At 47.8% G+C, this 13,999-nt stretch overlaps 1 long non-coding RNA gene across 1 annotated transcript; it reads left to right on the forward strand.

Annotated features, from left to right (window-relative positions):
- Positions 1 to 10,189: 10,189 nt before the first annotated feature.
- Positions 10,190 to 12,067, forward strand: LOC140719926 (uncharacterized). The gene is made up of 3 exons (XR_012097043.1): positions 10,190 to 10,320; positions 10,819 to 10,880; positions 11,398 to 12,067. It is a non-coding gene; the product is annotated as an uncharacterized lncRNA (long non-coding RNA).
- Positions 12,068 to 13,999: the final 1,932 nt, after the last annotated feature.

Here is a 13,999-nt window from a genome sequence, read left to right on the forward strand (position 1 = left end):
ATCCCCGTAAAGCTCCCTCTGCAATCTTTGCTGCTTAGTGGCATTTCTCCGAGCGCACGTGGACAAACACTGTTCTCCAAGGGTGACCTTCCCTACATCTTGTACAACCGCAAAGTCACCTCTCGACTCCTGTATTCAGAGCCTTGATTGATGATGATGCAATCTTCACCGCCATATCCAACCTTGACCACAATTTCTGGGAACCGTAAATCCGTAGCCGTGGGTCCATCTATTCTATAATACTTCCCAGTGTTCTTCCTCTTCACTGTGAATGCCCCACCCTAGCTTGTCTTTCTGAAATACGACAGTTCGCACTGATCTCAGTCCATAACCGCCTACTCCTTTCCTGTCCGCATACCTATCCAAATTTTTTTTATATAAATGACAATAACAAACCTGTCTCCACCACTTCTCCTGGAATCTCGTTCCACACAGAGCTACCACTCTCTGTGTAAGAGGTCCATCCTTGTGTTACCCATAAACTTTTGCACCTTAACTCTCAACTCATGTCCTCTTGTTTGAACCTCCTCTGCTCTCAATGAAAAACGGCTATTCACGTCAACTCCATGGATTCCCCTCATAATTTTAAATACCTCTATCAAGTTCCCCTTCAATCTTCTCTGCTCCAAAGAATAAAGACCTAACCTTTTCAACCTGTCTCTGTATCTTAGCTGTTGAAACCCAGGAAACATTCTAGTTAATGTCCTCCATACTCTCTCTATTTTGTTGACATTTTTCCTAAAATTCGGTGACCAGAACTGTACACAATAGTCCATATTTGGCCTTACCAATTCCTTGTACAATTTTAACATTACATCCCAGCTCCTATACTCAATGCTCTAATTTGTAAAGGCCAGATTTCCAAAAGCTTTCTTCACCACCCTATACACATGGGAATACACCTTCAGGGAACAATGCACAATTATTCCTTGATCATTCTGTTCTACTGCGTTCCTCAGTGCTCTGACATTTACCATGTATGTCCTATTTTGATTTGTCCTACCAAAATGTAGCATCTCACACTTAACAGCATTAAACTCCATGCGCCATCTTTCAACCCATTCTTCTAACTCGCCTGAATCTCTCTGCAAGCTTTGAATACCTACTTCATTCCCCAGAACGCCACCTATCTTAGTATCATCTGCATACTTAATAATCCAACTTAACACCCCATCATCCAGATCATTAATGTATATGACAAAAAAATGGACCCAATACAGATCCCTGAGGCACACCACTACTCACCGGCCTCCAGCCTGACAAACAGTTATCCACCACTACTCTCTGGCATCTCCCATCCAGCCATGTGAATCCATTTTACTACTTCAATATTAATACCGACTGATCCTTCCTAACTAACCTTACGTGTGGAACTCTGTCAAAGGCCTTACTGCAATCCATATAGTCAACATCCACTGTTTTACACTCGTCAACTTTCCTTGTAACCCCTACAAAAAATACAATAAGATTTGTCAAACATGACCTTCCACGCTTAAATCCATTTGACTGTTCCTAATCAAAGCGTGTCTATCCAGATAATTATATATACAATATCTAAGAACACTATCCATTAATTTATACACCACTGACGTCAAACATACAGGCTGATAATTGCTAGGTTTAATCTTAGAACCCTTTTTAAATAATGGAACCACATGAGCAATACGCCAATCCTCCGGAACTATCCCCGTTTCTAATGTAATTTGAAATATTTTGTCAGAGCCTCTGATATTTCTGCACAAACTTAACTCAAAATCCTAGGGAAATCCCAACTGGACCAGGAGACATATCGACTTTTATATTTTTTAAAAGCGCTAGGATTTTTATAATTATAGTTTCCATAACTACCCTACTAGTTTCCCTTACCTTACACAAATTAATATCCTTCTCTTTAGTGAATACCGAAGAAAAGAAAACGTTCAAAATGTCCCCCCTCTATTTTGACACCACACATGATTCTCTAAGGGGCGAATTTTATCCGTCACTGTCCTTTTGCTTTCCATATAACTGTAGAAATCATTTGGATTTACTTTCACCTTACTTGCCAAAGCAACCTCATAGCTTCTTTTAGCTTTTCTAATTTATTTCTTTAGATTTTTTACATACTTTATATTCCTCGAGCACCACATTTACACCATGCTACCTATATTTTTTATAGATATCTCTCCTTTATCCGAGCAAAGTTTCCAATATCCCATGAAAACCATAGCCCTCTCAAACTTTTAACCTTTCCTTTCAACCTAACAGGAACATAAACATTCTGTACCCTCAAAATATCACATTTAAATGACCGCCATTTCTCTATAACATCCTTCCCCTAAAACAAATTGTCCCAATCCACTCCTCCTAAATCCTTTCGCATCTCCTCAAATTTAGCCTTTCTCCAATCAAAAATCTCAACCCTGGGTCCAGTCCTATCCTGCTCCATAATTATATTGAAAGTAATGGCATTGTGATCACTGGATCCGAAGTGCTCCCCAACACATACCTCCGTCACCTGACCTATTTCATTCCCTAACAGAAGATCCAACACTGCCCCTTCTCTAGTTTGTTCCCCAAGTATTGCTGCAAAAAACTATCCTGCACACATTATACAGACTCCGATCTATCCATCCCTTTGACTGTATGGGCTTCATAGTATATGTGTGGAAAATTCAAATCTCCCACAATCACAGCCTTGTGCTTACTACAAATATCTGCTATCTCTTTGCACATTTGTTCCTCCTATTCTCGGTCCCCGTTAGTTTGTCTATAATAAACCCCTATAAATGTACTACACCTTTCCTATTCCCATTCCTTAATTCCACCCAAAAGCACGACGAGCCCTCTAATCTATCCTGCCAGAGCAACGTTGTAATATTTTCTATGACAAATAACGCAACATCTCTCCCTCTTTTCCCTCTGATTCTATCACACCTGAAGCAACGAAATCCAGGAATATTTAGTTGCCAATCACCCCGCTACTGCAATCATGTTTCACTAATAGCTACAACATCGTATTTCCATGTATCAATCCATACTCTGAGCTCATCTGCCTTTCTTACAATGCTCCCAGCATTAAAATAAATGCATTTAAGAAATTCCCAACCTCGTCCTCTCTGTTTATCTCTAACAGTACAAAGAACGTTACTGTCTTCTTCTTCTTCCTTCTCCCATACATCTGTTCCTACACTCTGGTTCCCCTCCCCCCTCATAGCTAGTTTAAATCCACCGGAGCCTCTCCAGCAAACTTAACTGCAACAATACTTGTTCCCTTCCATTTCAGATGTAAACCGTCCTGCCGGAACAGGTCCCACCTTCCCTGGAAAACTGCCAAATTATCTATAAATCTGAAGCCCTCCCTCGTACACCATGTCTGCAGCCACGAGTTGATCAGCACGATCTTACTATTTCTAAACCCACCTGTACGTGGTACTAGTAGTAATCCTGAGATTGCTCTCCTGGAGGTCCTGTCCTTTAACTTAAATCGAGCCCAAGCTCTTAAGCCTTCACACTGCTCCCGGCTCACTTTTGTGCCTGCTGTACAAGTCTGTGTTCCTTTTAAATCTTCCGCTCTTCACTGCCCGACGTCACACGCCTGCGCAGTCCCGCATCTCTTACCCCAATGAGAAAAAAAAATCAAAATGGCTCCCTCTTCTCACGCCGCCATTCGCTCTCTCCTTTCTCTTTTCGTTTTCTTTCCCCCATTCTCTCACATTTTCCCGCCCATTGCTCCCCCTCACCATAACCTTACTTCTACTTCTGTTCATCTGAATGGTCTCTCCACAGGTCCGCATAAACAGGAGCCGAACGAGAACTTCAGAAATAGACCGGACCGTAGAATCTGCATATTCTGCCTAATTACGTCCATCCTCTTCACGATAGTGGTCGGGCTGTCGATCCATGGTGAGTCGAACGGACTCTGGTTAGAGTCAGACCGTAAACTAACAGTGTGGAATGAAACGTGAGTGTAAAACCTCACAGTGACACGGACTCGCAGCTCAACGTGTCACAACAGGTACCTCAACATGACACCGATACGTACCTCACCGTGACACGGAGACACCACTCACTGTGACACGTACACGCTCCTCAACATGACCCGTCCGGCTCCGCACCGTGACAAAGACTCACACGTCACTGTCACACCACTTACTGAGACGGTATCACATAACACCGATGCACCACTCACAGAGGTAATTACCCACACCTCACCCTGACACAAGCAAATCCTTACTGCAATAGCGACACTGAAATTCACAGCGAAACCCACATAGTGCACTCCGTGACATCGACGCACACCTCAGCGTGACACTGTCACACCTACCGTAGCGATGACATGCCTCTCACCGTGACACAGACCATTTCTCAGATACCCCAACACCGTCACACCACAAGGCCCCTCATACTGACATTTCTGTCGCCATGACATCGAGATGCACTTCATTGTTTCCCGGTATACCTCCCTCCGGGGCACAGGAACTCCTAGCACAATGGCAACGACACGTTCCTCACAGGAACTCTGAGATACTCCGCATGAAACAGACGCAGAACCTCATGGTAACAACAAAAACATCACCAGGACATTGATAAACCCTCAGCGTGACACAGACACGTCACTCAACCTGGCGCTGACACCTCTCACTGTGCCCCCAGCACATCCTTCACTGTGACACCCTTCACCGTGACACTGACACAACACTCTCTGTGACCCGTTCGGTAGCGTGACGCTGACTCACGTGTCACTGTAAACGCTAAACATCCTTCACCATCTCTCCCAGTATCGCAGATTCGTCAGTCTCTTAAACGGATGCACAGCGATCTCCGTCACCAGTTCACTGAGATGGAAACGAAGTACAGATCTATCAACGAAACCGCGGCTCAAATCTGTGCATTTTTGACCAGCAGAAGAGGTGAGGCATCATCCCCCTCTTTCACCCGCTCCTCATCACAGGGCAGGCATGGAGAGAGGAAGCGTCACTCTGTGCTTGACATCGGGAGTGTGTGAAGAGATGTTATGGAGGGTGATTCACTTTGTGTTTGACCTGTGAGTGTGTGATGCGGCGGGATGGTGCAGGCAGTGTTTCATTTCCTCTCTGATCACAGGCGGGTGGAGGGAGATTGTCTCTGTGTCCTATCCCGGGAGAGGACGGTGCTGAGGGGGTTTCATCCCGTGTCTCTTCCGGTTGTGTGATGAGACGGTATGGAGGGAATTTCACTCTGTGTCTGTCCGCAAGAACGTGTGATGTGACAGTGAACAGCGTGCCGTCTGAACCCACACATGTATGATGGGGCCGTAGGGAGAGAGAGCTTCACGCTGTGTCTGACCTCTGTTGGGTATGTTGTAACAGTGTAAGGGAGTTTCTCTTTGTGTTTGTCTCCTGGATTCCGTGATGGGACACCGCTGAAGGAGATTCCCCACAGTGTCTGGCAAAGGATTGGATGATTGGAAGCTCCTGTGTCTCACACTAGAAGTGCGTCACTGGACGGTGTGGATTGAAATTCTGTTTTTATGTGTCCCTCAGGCAGTCTGTGATAGGATGGTGGGAAGGAAATGTGTAATTGACACCTGTAGTTTATGACGGGACGGTGTTGACGGAGCTAAACCTTACAACTTGAGTCTGCCACCAGTAGAGTGTGCTAGGACAGTGAAAACGCATATTCAGTCTAAGGGAGGGTGTGGAAGGTGTGTTTATCTGACCCCGGAAACGGGTAATGGGCAGTTTAGAGGGAGCCTCAGGTTGTGTCTGACCCCAGGAATGTGTGTTGGGACGTTGTGGAGGGAGCTTCACTCTGTGTCTAACCCTGGGAGTGAATGATCGGACGGTATAGAGCAAGCTTTACTTTGCGTCTGATGCAGTTTTTTTGCGATGGGATGCTATGCAGCGAACATCACTCTGTGTCTGACCCCAGGAATGTGTCTTGGGAGAGTCTGGAGGAAGTTTCACTCCGTGTCTTATACTGGGAGTGTCTGATGGGAGAGTGCCATGCGATGCTCGCACTGTGTTCAACCCCTGGGATTGAGATGGGAGTGTATGGAGAGGAGCGTTACTCTTCACCTGACGTCCATGTTCTGTGAAAGGATGTTGTGGAAGATGCCTCACTCTGTGACTGACACAGTGTGCGTGTGAAGGAATGCTACGGAGGGAGCATCACTCTGTATCTGATCCTTGGCGTGTGTGTTGGGATTGTGTGGAAGTGCTCCACTCTGTGTTGAACACCGTGTTGTGTGAGGGTGTGGTGGTTTCAATTACCAGCCACACCATCAACCGGGCATATTAAACTGTCCTGTAGCCGACCATCCCCCCGATCATCTGGCAAACGACTGAGCTTTTGCATTCACCGCCCATTCTCTTGTTGGTACCTCTATGTATTGTTGCAAACAAAAACAAACAAGCAAACAAACAAACTATCCTGCTCACACTTTACAGACTCCAATCCACCCAGCTCTTTTACAGAATGGGCTTCCCGATGCTTACTACAAATATCTGATATCTCTCTACAAATTTGCTACTCCAATTCTCGCTCCCCATTAGGTGGTCTATAATACATCCCTATAAGTTTTACTACAACTTTCTCATTCCTCAATTCCACCCAAATACTCTCCCTAGACGAGGCCTCTAATCTATCCTGCCAGAGCATCTTTGTATTATTTTCTCGAACAAGCAATACTACACCTCCCTCTCTTGCCCCTCCGATTCTATCACATCTGAAACTACGAATTCCAGGAATATTTAGTCGCCAATCACACTCCTCCTGCAACCATGTTTAACTAATTGCTACAACAACACATTTCCAGGTATCATTCCATGCTCTAGGCCCATCCACATTTCTTACAGTGCTCCCAGAATTGAAATAAATACATTTAAGAAATTCGCCACCTATTCCACTCTGTTTATCCCTAACGGTGCAAACAACTTTAGTATCTTTTGTTTCTTACTTCTCCCCTACATCTTCGGTCTGAGCGCTCCCCTTCCCTATCACCTGCCTATCCACCCTCACACACTGTCTACAACCTTTCTCTAATCCTGAACTAATCTCCTCTCTCCTAGTCTCTTCAATGTGATTCCCAGCCCCAACCATTTTAGTTTAAAGTCTCTCCAGTAGCCTTAGCAAATCTCCCCGCGAGGATAGGATATTGGACCCCCGAGGATTCAAGTGCAACCCGCCCTTTTTGTACAGGTCACACCGGCACATCCTTCATTGTGATACCCTTCACCGTGACACTGACACAACACTCTCTGTGACCCGTTCGGTAGCGTGCCTCTGACTCACGTGTCACTGTAAACGCTAAACATCCTTCACCATCTCTCTCAGTATCACAGATTCGTCAGTATAAGGAAACCTGCCACCGAAACTACCATGAGTTAAACTCAACCATTCAATCCAGGCTTTCTGCGCTCAAGTCTAATCTATCCGTTTTTAAACAAATACACAGCGAACTCCGTCACCAGTTCTGTAAATCTTTGACCAGCAGAAGAGGTGAGGCACCATCCCCCTCTTTCACCCGCTCCTCATCACAGAGCAGGCATGGAGAGAGTATGCGTCACTCTGTGCTTGACATCGGGAGTGTGTGAAGAGATGGTATGGAAGGTGATTCTCTCAGTGTTTGACCCGGTGAGTGTGTGATTGGAATGCGTGGAGGAAGTTTCACTCTATCAATGTATCCAGGAAATTGTGATGGGACGTTGAGGAGATGGATTCACTCTGTGTCTGACCCGGGGACTGGGTAATGGGACGGTGTGGAGGGAGATTCACTCTGTGTCTGACCCTGGGAGTGTGTGTTGGGACGGTGTGGAAGGAGATTCACTCTGTGTCTGACACCGGGAGTGTGTGATGGGACGGTGTGGAGGGAGATTCACTCTGTGTCTGACACCGGAAGTGTGTGATGGGACGGTGTGGAGGGAGCTCCACTCTCTGTCTGACCCCGGGAATGTTCCGCATCGTTCTGCTATCCATCGAGCGATGCCCTTACATTCCTTCTTCAGCTTCCCCTGCTTTCCGCCCACACACATTGATCTTTCCCCTTACCTAGCAACTACGAAACTTCTTCCCATCCCGGGGTCAGGCACAGAGTGAATCTCCCTCCACACCGTCCCATCACTGACTCCCGGGGTCAGACACAGAAAGAATCTCCCATCGCACACTCCAGGGGTCAGACACAGAGTGAATCTCCCTCCACACCGTCCCATCAGACACTCCCGGGGTCAGACACAGAATGAATCTCCCTCCACACCGTCCCATCGCACACTCCCGGGGTCAGACACAGAGTGAATCTCCCTCCACACCGTCCCATCACACACTCCCGGGGTCAGACACAGAATGAAACTCCCACCACACCGTCCCATCGCACACTCCCTGGGTCAGACACGGAGTGAATCTCCCTACACACCGTCCCATCCCACACTCCCGGGGTCAGACAGAGAGTGAATCTCCCTCCACACCGTCCAAACGCACACTCCCGGGGTCAGACACAGAGTGAATCTCCCTCCACACCGCCCCATCACACACTCCCGGGGTCAGACACAGAGTGAATCTCCCTCCACACCGTCCCATCACACACTCCCGGGACATACACAGAGCGATTCTCTCTCCACACCGTCCCATCACACACTCCCGTGGTCAGAGACAGAGTGAATCTCCCTCCACACCGTCCCATCACACAATTCCGGGGTCAGACACTGAGTGAAGCTCCTTCCACACATTCCCATCACACACTCCCGGGGATAGACACAGAGTGAATCTCCCTCCACACCGTCCTATCTTGCACACCTGTGGTCAGAAACAGAGTGAATCTCCCTCCATATCGTCCCATGACACACTCCGGGGGTCAGACGCAGAGTGAATCTCCCTCCACACCGTCCCATCACACACTTCCGGGGTCAGGCACTGAGTGAAGCTCCTTCCACACCTTCCCATCACACACACCCGGGGATAGACACAGAGTAAATCTTCCTCCACACCGTCCTATCATGCAACCCTGTGTTGAGACACAGAGTGAATCTCCCTCCATACCGTCCCATGACACACTCCCGGGGTCAGACACATAGTGAATCTCCCTCCACACCGTCCCATCACACACTCCCCGGGTCAGACACAGAGATAATCTCCCTCCACACCGTCCCATCACAGACTTCCGGGGTCAGACACTGAGTGAAGCTCCTTCCACACCTTCCCATTACACACGCCCGGGGATAGACACAGAGTGAATCTCCCTCCACACCGTCCTATCATGCACCCCTGTGTTCAGACACAGTTTGAATCTCCCTCCGTACCGTCCCATGACACACTCCAGGGGTCAGACACACAGTGAATCTCCCTCCACACCGTCCCATCACACACTCCCCGTGTCAGACACAGAGATAATCTCCCTCCACACCGTCCCATCACAGACTTCCGGGGTCAGACACTGAGTGGAGCTCCTTCCACACCTTCCCATTACACACTCCCGGGGATAGACACAGAGTGAATCTCCCTCCACACCGTTCTATCATGCACCCCTGTGTTCAGACACAGTTTGAATCTCCCTCCGCACCGTCCCATCACACACTCCCGGGGTCAGACACAGAGTTAATCTCCCTCCGCACCGTCCCATCACACACTATTGTGGGTTGACACAGACTGATCTGCCACCGCCAGGCGGAGGCAGGAGTGAGCTGATAGGAAACTGGTGGAGGAGGCATAGTGAACATGGGATAAGGGAAGGGAGGGGGAGGTAATTACCGGAAGTTGGACAATTCAAGGTAGCTTCATCCTGTGTCTGACCCTGGAAAGTGTGAATGGAGAATGTGGATCTCGAGAGTGCGTGATGCGGCAGGTCGGATACCGAATTGCTACACTTTGCGTCTGACTCTGACTGTGGGAAGAGATGATGCCGAGGGACAACTAGAATGAGTGACGTGACTGTGCGGAGTGAGTTTCGGTCTGCGTTCTATCCCAGAAGGGTGTGATAGGACGGTGTGGATGGAGTTTCACCTCGACCCCGGGAATGTTTGAAAGGACGGTGTGAAGGGAAATTTATTTTGTGTCTGACTCCAGGAGTGTATGAAGGGACGCTGTGGAGGCAGCTTCACTCTCTGTCTGCCCCCAGCTGTGTGTGTGATTGGAAAATGTGGAGGGAGTTTAACTTTTTCTGACCCCAGCTGATGCAACGGGATTTATGGAGGGAGATTCACGGTTTGTTGTTCCTGAGTTGCAGAGACAACGTGTCCCCAGGAATGGATCAAAAATGAAGACCGTTGTTATTTCATATCGACGTTTGGAACATCTTATGATGGAGCGAGGCAAAATTGTTCGGAACTTGATTCAAGGCTCCTCGAAATAAATTCAAACAAGGAAAAGGTATGTCTTACCGCGAGAAGAGTTAGCAATAATCTAGAGGTCGCGGGGTGAGACAGACACTGAATCTCCCTACACACAATACCACCACACACTCCAGATGTGAGACACAGAGTGAATTTCCCTAAACACATTCCCATCACACACTCCAGGTGTGAGACACAGAGGGAATCTCCCTCCACACTGTCCCATCAGACACTCCCTGGGTCAGACACAGAGGGAGTCTCCCTCCACACCGTCTCATCTACACTCTCCGGTGGTCAGACACAGAGTGAATCTCCCTCAACACCGTCCCACCACACACTTCCGGAGTCAGACAAAGAGTGAAACTCCCTCCACACCGTCCCATCACACACTCCCGGGGTCAGACACAGAGTGAAACTCGCACCATCGTCCCAAGCTCAGACACTGTGTGATTCCCTCTCTGTACCGTCCCTTCACATGGATATGCATTGTTAGAGTCTGGTTCTAAACATTAACTGAAGGGATTTAATTTCACAGAAGTTTGTTTCCAGCGCTGTCCTACGATACGTAACATACTGGATTGGAAAATGCGTGGACAGGTGAGGTTTGGACTGTTGCAGCTCTGTGGTGTGGGAGTGGGTCAGTGGGATCAGTTTGGAGAAAGACAGGGTTGTGGAGAGAGTGGGACAGTGGGATTAGTTTGAAGACTGCAACGGGGTCGTGGGGAGAAAATCGGGCAGTGGGATTTGTTTGATTTCTGACACAGATCTGTGGGTAGAGAGTGAGTCAGTGAGAACAGTTTGGAGAAAGACAGGGTTGTGGGGAAAGTGAGACAGTGGGATTAGTTTGTTCACTGACACAGGGTTGGCGGGAGAGAGTGGTGCAGCGGGATTAATTTGGGAGCTGATTCGGGATTGTAGGGGAGAGCGGTGTAATGGGATTCGTACGGCGATGGACCCGGCGCTGAGGGGAGAGCGCGGTATCATAGGATAAGTTTAGAGGCTGGCAAGGGGCTGTGGGGAGTGCGCAGATTAGTGGGATGAGTTTGGCGAAAGTCTCCGGTTGTCTGCTGGATCTGGTTTGTCTCTGCTGAAATTGTCTAACCCTCTTTAACAGGAATGTGGCCTCTGATCTTGTATACGAGTTAAACTATGAAACGCCCACCTGCAGTAAGTGCGGATCGAGTTACCGTTACAGTTGCAAAAGTAAATTCAGATTCATCTGCGAGAAGACGGCATATTTATACCCGGATATTCCTGAAGAGGTCCGAGGTCTCTGTCTACTGCCTTTCGGGCCGTCCTCAATCAAGTGACTTCACCCCACTTCTCCCCATTCAATCTACACCCTCACTCCCCCATCCTTTCATCCCCTCCCACCGTATCTTCCCCTCCTTTCTACCCCAGTCTCCTCCTCTACTCGCATCTCCATTCTCCCCTACTCTCCCTCTCCCCAACTAGACTGCTCTTCTCCCCTCCCTGCCCCAAACTCCCCCGCTCCCCCCATTTACTCCTCCTTTCTACTCACTCCTCTTTTCACTCTGCCCTTCTTCTCACAAACTCATTCCGCTTCTCCACATTTATCTCTGTCTCTTACCCCAGTCCCTGCCTCTCCTCTCTCCGTTCTCTCCACACACTCTCACCTCAATGCTGTGCATACTAGCTCTCGATGCCCCAGCCAAGGGGGAAAAAGGCTGTGTATTCACCCTATCTGTGCCTCCCCTGGCTTCATACCCACGCTCCAAAGAACAAAGTCCCATCCTTCTCGTCTCTTCTCCATAACTCAGACCCTCGAGACCCGGCAACATCCTCGTAAATCTCCCCCGCACTCCTTCCATCTCAGTGGCGTCTTTCCTACAGGAGGGTGACCAGACCGGAACACCGGACTCCAAGCGGGGCCGAACCGACGCCTTGTGCAACTACAACGTGACTCAATGTGGTGCAAAGATGTAAAATTAACGTAAATCGGGGAAGTTAATAAATACTGCAAAAATAAGTGATTACCCAGGGAGTGTTTAAGTGTTCAGTGAGAGTTCTCAAACTGATGGCGGAGGGGAAGCAACTGCTTGTAAATTGTTGAGTTTTCAAGCTCCTATACCCCTTCCCCGATGGTAACGATGAGCACAGGGCAATTCCCGGCTGGAGGGGGTTCTCGCTGATGGATGAGGTCTTCCCGAGGCATTCCTTCTTGAACATGTCCTCGATGGAGGGGAGGTTTGTGCCCGTGATGGGGTTGGCTGAGCCCAGAACCCTCTGCAGCCTCTGGCGACCGTCTGCGGTGCAGGCTCCACACCAGGCAGCGATGCGACAAGTCAAAACGCTCTCCACAGTACATCTGGAGAAATTCGCGAGTCTTCAATGACAGACCACATCCCCTCAAACTGCTAGCACTCTAATACGTTTTGTAACGGGAGAGATATAACCATAAAACCATATAACAATTACAGCACGGAAACAGGCCATCTCGGCCCTTCTAGTCCGTTCCGAACGCTTACTCTCACCTAGTCCCACTGACCTGCACTCAGCCCATAACCCTCCATTCCTTTCCTGTCCATATTGTAATTTCTTTAAATGACAATATCGAATCTGCCTATACCATTTCTACTGGAAGCTCGTTCCACACAGCTACCACTCTCTCAGCATAGAAGTTTCCCCTCTTGTTGCCCCTACACTTTTGCCCCCTAACTTTCAACTCATGTCCCCTTGTTTGAATCTCCCCTACTCTCAATGGAAGAAGGCTATCTGCATCAACTCTATCTATTCCCCTCATAATTTTAAATGCCTCTATCAAGTCCCCCCTCAGCCTTCTACGCTCCAAAGAATAAAGACGTAACTTGTTCAACCTTTCTCTGTGACTTTGGTGCTGAAACCCAGGAAACATTCTAGTAAATCTCCTGTGTACTCTCTCTATTTTCTTGACATCTTCCCTATAATTTGGTGAATAGAACTGTACATAATACTCCAAATTTTACCTCACCAATGCCTTGTACAATTTTAACATTACATCCCAACTCCTATACTCAATGCTCTGATTTATAAAGGCCAGCATACCAAAAGTATTCTTCACCACCCTATCCACATGAGATTCCAACTTCAGGGAACTATGCACCATTATTCTTAGATCACTCTGTTCAACCGCATTCCTCAACGCCCTCCAATTTACCATGTATGTCCTATTTTGATTAGTCCCACCAAAATGTAATTCCCCGCACTTATCAGCATTAAACTCCATCTGCCATTTTTCAGCCCTCTCTTTTAACTGGCTTCAATCCCTCTGCAAGCTTTGAAAACATTATTCACTGTCCACTATACCTCCAATCTTTGTATCATAAGCAGATTTTCTGATCCAATTTGTCACAGTATCATCCAGATCATTGATATAGATGACAAATAACAATGGACCCAGCAATGATCCCTGTGGCACACCACTTGTCACAGGCCTCCACTCAGAGTAGCAATCCTCCACTACCACTCCCTGGCTTCTCCCATTGAGCCAATTTCTAATCTAATTTACTACCTCACCATGTATACCTAGCGATTGAATCTTCCTAACTAACCTCCCATGCGGGATCTTGTCAACGGCCTTACTGAAATTCATGTATACAATATCCACTGCCTTCCCTTCATCCACTTTCCCGGTAACTTCCTCGAAAAACTCTAATAGATTGGTTAAGCATGACCTACCAAGCACAAAGCCATGCTGACTGTTTCTAATATGCACC

The sequence above is a fragment of the Hemitrygon akajei genome, unplaced genomic scaffold, assembly GCF_048418815.1.
Source record: "Hemitrygon akajei unplaced genomic scaffold, sHemAka1.3 Scf000033, whole genome shotgun sequence".
Lineage (NCBI taxonomy): Eukaryota > Metazoa > Chordata > Chondrichthyes > Myliobatiformes > Dasyatidae > Hemitrygon > Hemitrygon akajei.